The 6,000-nt window shown below is 46.2% G+C and overlaps 1 pseudogene; it reads left to right on the top strand.

Annotated features, from left to right (window-relative positions):
- Positions 1–214: 214 nt before the first annotated feature.
- Positions 215–6,000, top strand: part of LOC130879893 (nucleolin-like) — a 46,525-nt pseudogene continuing 40,739 nt past the window's right edge.

Below are 6,000 nucleotides of genomic sequence, written 5' to 3'. Positions count from 1 at the left end.
GCCCATGTTGAAGGGTGGGAGCATCTCTCCCACATGTGTGGAGGGAACAAGGGCAGCTCTCCCACGGGTGGGGGTGAGGTCATCTCTCCTGCTGCAGTGTCCAGTGAGAAACAGGGCCAGCTATCCCAGGGCCAGTGAGGGGTGGGGCTGGCTCAGTAGGGCTCTCAGATTTCAGCATACATCGCTCTTACGACCCCCTGGGGTAACAAGGGCCATGGACATCATCACAGACCTCAGCTGTAGCAGGAACATGGACACAGTCATGCCCTCTGCGGCAGCTCAGGCTCAGATGTCACCATGGCCCCAGGTGGCAGGGTAGGTCACTCAGATTGACATGGTCCCCATGGCAATGTGGCCCTCGGACACCAACATGGACCCAGGTGATGGCCCAGAATCCACAGACCCCAACTTGGACCCTGGCTGCAGTAGAGTTACAGATGCAGACATGCCCCTTGACAGCAGTCCTGGCTTGGGCAACACTGCGGTCCCAGGTGACCGTGCAGGCCTCTCAGATCAGCATTCCTTATTTTCATATACGGCTGGTTTTCTTATATTTCCTAGGGATTGCACTACACACAGTAGGCTGCTTCCTCACGCATCTGTCAGCAATCCAGACGTGCCAACAGGCCAACCCGGTCTAAGCAAGTCCCGGGTCGGGGTATTCCTCCCGCACGACTGTAGGCTGTGTCAAGCTGACAATTAAAGCTAATGATAATACTACCAGGCCAGGTGGGGTGATACTGGCACAGTGCCTACCAGCTATAGATCTTGGCTTCCTGTGGAGACCCTTCCAATGTCTCCGCTGGACGTATTACGTATTGTAGGCCTGATGTCCTTGTTCTGAACTCTTCTAGTGGTGTGGGCTTTGTTAGCTGATCATGCAGAGATGGTGCGTTTTTAGAACTCAGGGTGACTGATATCTGGGGGTGAATGTGTTTGGCATGGAAGGAGGGGTTCTGATGTGGAAGGGCAGGCTCTCTGTCACAGAAGGTGGTCTATGTAGATATCAAGGTCAAGTTGCTTGGGCCTGAGTACACTCTGCTCACCATAAACACTAGTAGCCCCTCTTCACCTTGCCTGGGGGCAGCCATATTGCCATTCCCCCAGTATGAGTATATTTGTCCTGCATAGGCACCATTACAACATAACTCTACTTAGATGCCAGGCCCACCCAAATTTATTGGTTTTGCAAGACTCTGATTCCCCCTTCTGAAATGAGACTTTCTTGGCATCAGCTTGATGGAATTTTAAGACGTCAATATTTTAGGCAAAACTTCTGGAAACATGATAGAAAGAAAGAAGAAAGAAAAAACCTACCCCAAATCAGATCACTGCTATAGAACATATGTCCAGTCAAAGAATTGATTGTGGTTTGGGGAATCTAAGTTTCTGTGTGTATGTGTTCATGTGTGTGCTGGAGGCCAGAGGTCCATCTCTACTGCCATTCCTTGGGAGCTTGCTGTTTGACATAAGGTCTCTCGTTGGCACCTGGGCTCACCAGTGAGTCCCAGGGATCCTCCTGTTTGCATCTCCCCACTGCTGGGATTCAGAGCTCCGGCCACCAAGCCTGGCTTTGTACTTGGTGCCTGGGGTCAAACACATCCTCCTGCTTCACTGGCTGAGCATCTCCCCAGCCCTGGATGAAAGTTACTTTTGTGTCTTTCTAGTCAGTTGCTTGTTTTTTTCTTTGTTTTTTGAGACAAGGTCACATTATATAGCCCTGGCTGGCCTGGGGCTCTCTATGTAGATAAGGCTAGCCTTGAACTCTGCCTCCCAACTACTGAAATTAAAGGCATGCATCATCATGCCTGGCTTTCTGCCAGTTTTTGTTTGTTTGTTTGTTTGTTTTTTCTTGGTTTTTTTTTTTTGGTTTTTTTTTTTTTTTTTTTTTTGAGGACATACTCCAATAAATCCAGGAAGGGGAGGAAAAGAGACACAGGGTCCAGAAAGCAGCCATGTTATCATGAGCTCAGTATGAAAAAGGATTCTAGTTTGAAGGACTGGGAGGGTGACCTGTACCCATCAGCACTTAGAATAGCAGAGTGAAGAAACTGGCTTCCTACCTCCTATCAATGTGAAAGAACAAAGTATACTAATAAAGTCAGGAGGAGCAAAGAGCTTAGAAGAGTACCCAGCACGCACATGAAACATCCCCTTCCTGGGCAGGGAAAGGAAAAATGCAGATGGTCCTTTATGATTTATGATAGTTTGACTTATGGTTCCTCATCGTTATAGCTTTTGGCAGAGACTGTACTTTGAATTTTGACCTTTCTGGATTTAAAATGGAAGGTAGATACTTTGCTGTGATGTTGGACAGTGGCTGATAGCTGCCTACTGCCCAGCCAGCCATTTGACCGTGAAAACCACTAGTGTGTTACAGCTTATTGTGTTGCCAGTGATTTTTTTTCTCAAGCATAAGTCATTTTATTTTTCTGGTATAAAAACCCTATATGGTAGCTACAGCTAGAGCCTGGATTCACAGAGCAGGGACTCTGGTGTGATTTTTCATAAGATGGTCAGTGAATTACAAATAGGGAAATTTGGAGAATTTGGTCTCTTTCCAGAGGTTGGGGATCTTTGAGATGGAATCAGGGTAGTCTTGGTGAAGTTGGCCAGGGCGGCAGTGCAGCCCCTGGCTGATGTGGAGCACTCAGTCATCAGTACCGGGTAGCAGCAACAGTTTCTTGTGCATAGGAACAAAAAATGATTCCAGCTCCTCTGCAACCAGGGAGAGGCTCACAAGCACAGAGCCACTGGGGCAGTTACCTTGCAGGGGATGGTGTGAGGCTTCCCAACCTTGTACCCTTAGTCCCCTCCCCACACAGGGACAATGGAAAGCTTGGCCAAGATGATGTCCCCTTAGATGGCAGTGGCTACCACCTTAGAGTACTTAACACAAAGACAAATGTAACTATTGTAGTGCCCAATAGCAACAAAAGCCTTAAACCCAGATCGCTGGCCAGGCTGAGTCCGCTCCTATACTGGCATGATCTTTAGAACCTCATCCTTAAAAGATGCTCCCAAGAGAAAGACAATGATTTCAAATTCTTTGATGGGCAGGGAGAACAGGCAGGTTTCCTCAGGGACTTGATCTTCACGTCTTTGACCATGTGACTCAGCTCGGTGACAGGGATTCTTGGTCCTCTGCTTTACCTCCGCTAGCCCCACAGCCTCAGTTTCCCGAGCCACAGCCTAGCCACTGCCTAGACCACCCCCACAACTACAACCCTTGAGACCGCAGCCGTATCCTCGGTGGAAGCCACTACAGCCCCCAAGCCCTCCGCTCCACGAGTGCCCCCACCATTTGGTGTTTTCCCAAGGAAGGAAAAGCCAGCAATTTGTTTTTGGTGTTGTGTTTTGTGTTTTTATACCCCAACACATATGAATACATGAAATGTTCGACACTTTATTTGCAAAATGGTCTTTATGTTATGTGTTTTTGCCAACCGTGGGCTAATGTGAGTACTGTCAATTCAGGCTAGGCTTGGCTAGCATATTTGGTACTCCTGATAATTCGTGTCCACCTTACAGGAGCTGGAATCGGCCTTCGAGTACACCGTGAGGGCTTACTTAGATGAGGTGAGCCTCTGGGCATATCTACGACTTCTGTGCTCAGGTTAAGGTGGGAAGGCTCATCCTAGAGGATGGTGATGTCATTTCCTGGGCTTGGGTCCTGGCTCCAGATGCCTCTTGCCTCCGTGCCCTCCCTGTCATGGTTATACCCTGGAACTGGGGATCAGAATAAACACTCTCTTCCTTTAAGATGCTCTTGCTGCGATATTTCATCACAGCAACAAAATAAATAACCAATATAGTCTGTTAAATACACACAGTAGCAAATGCATGCTTGACTTGTAATATTTATAATCTACAATGAGGGCTTGCTTGCCTATATAACCCCGTAGAAAAGAGTAGCATCTGTGTTTTTAATATCATAATAAGAGTTTGCCGGTTGTGGAATTACAGGCAGTTTCAGGGGTGATGAAGTGACAGGTTCAGAAGGGAGAGCAAGACACACCTTCTCTGGTCCTTATATTTTGTAGCTCACCCTCTCTTCTTCCACTTGTTTTTTTCTTTAGGTTCTATCACTGCTCGATAGACTGCATCTTTCATCTGCTCATTTTTGTCCACTTTTTGGCTCCTCCAAACAGGAGAGCAAGCCCCGTGAGCCCAGGGTGTTGTGTTGTGTTTAGTGCTATGCAGGGTGTTGCGTGTTGCAGCTGCCCACCATTAGAATAAATGAGCTCTGGGCCAAGAGGAAGGAGAGAGTACAGCCTTGGCCCACCCAAGAGTACAGCTCTGAGCTCAGGCCTCACTTTGTCCCCTGATCCACTGCTGGCCAAGCAGAAATGGAGGTGTCTGCACCCGATTCCAAGCCATTAAGGAAAGCTGGAAGAGCTAAAAATAATACAACTAACGCAATTAAAGGGATGATGGGGGAAGTGGGAATGACTTGACTTCTCTTTCATCCTGGGACATGGAGTAAAGATTGTCTAAAATTGGTCAATCCTGAAGCAGCAGTAAAAGCATTTTATTTAGAAATATGGTAGCTACAACAAGTTCTGAAAATATAAACCATTAAAATGGTCTCTCCCGAGAGCTGGGCGCGGGACGGGCAATGGTCCTTTTTCATTTAATATCAGTCTACATTGCCTTAATATTTTTACTTTGTGTGTTTATTACTTTATAATTTTAAAAATGTGGGGGGAAAGCCATGTCTGCAGACTTCAATATCTTTGTTTCCTGTAAAAATGTCTTCACTTATTTATGATTTAGTATTATGCCACTGGACTTTATAGAGGGTCAATATAAAAAATGGCCATCCGAAGAGCACATCTGTATTGTTTGAAAACTACAATAAAAGGCATTCATGCCCATTATGTCCCCTAATGTCCCCTAGATGAGGATTCATGCTGCAGACTTCCAGAACTTCACACCTGAAGAAAGTTTGCCTCGACAGGGGAAAAATATCTACTATGAGGATGAAGGACAAAGGGTTGACTTCTTCCTACAAACTTTATCAAGTTAGTAAAAAAAAAAAAAAGAAAACCTCTAAATATTCCAATGGAGAAGAGGGAATCTCTCACCAAAGAAGAAAACTAAAACAGCTAAATAAAACACGTGATTAATCTTCTTACTTCTAGCAATAAATAAATATAAATAACCGTGCAGGGGAAAAGAAACAAACAGACAATTGTGATGGGTAGAAAAGATGTGGGCCCTGCAGAGGCTCTGGAGATGGAGATGCCACCTTCCATTGGCCAACTGGATAACATGACCAAATTGTGTGTGTGTGTGTACACCTGTGCATATCTATCCAGAGGTCAAAGGAGGATGTTACATGTCATTCTCTATCATTCTCCATGCTATTTTTTGAGACAGGGTCTCTGTACCGAGAGGTTTTGTGTGTCAACTTGACACAAGCAGGAGTCATCAGAGGAAGGAGCCCCAGTTGAGAGAATACCTTGATGAGATCCAGCTGGAAGTCATTTTCTCATTTAGTGATCCATGTGTGAGGGCCCATGATGGGTGGTACCATCCTGGGGCTGCTAGTCCTGGGTTCTATAAGAAAGCAGGCTGAACAAGCCATGATAAGCAAATCAGGAAACAGCATCCCTCCATGGCCTCTTCATCAGCTCCTGCCTCCAGGTTCCTGCCCTCTTTGAGTTCCTGACCTGACTTCTTCAGTGATGAACAGCGATGCTGAAGTGTAAACCAAACAAACCCTTTCCTCCCCAACTTACTTTTTGGTCATAGTGTTTCATCGCAACAATAGAAACTCTAACTAAGACAGTCTCTCACTGACCCTGAATCTCTCCGTTATAGCTGGATTGGTTGGCTAGTGGGATCTGCCTGTCTCTCTCCCCCAGTGCTAGGATTACAGGCACACAAAGCTACAACTGGCTTTAAAATGGGTCCTGGAGATTCGAACTCAGATCCTCTTACTTTCATGGTAAATGCTCTTAACCACCAAGCCATCTCTCTAGAGCCCTCAAAACT

The sequence above is a fragment of the Chionomys nivalis genome, chromosome 8 (genome assembly GCF_950005125.1).
Source record: "Chionomys nivalis chromosome 8, mChiNiv1.1, whole genome shotgun sequence".
NCBI lineage: Eukaryota > Metazoa > Chordata > Mammalia > Rodentia > Cricetidae > Chionomys > Chionomys nivalis.
The sequence above is the reverse complement of the archived record's forward strand: the minus strand, read 5'-3'. Positions and strand labels throughout refer to the sequence as shown.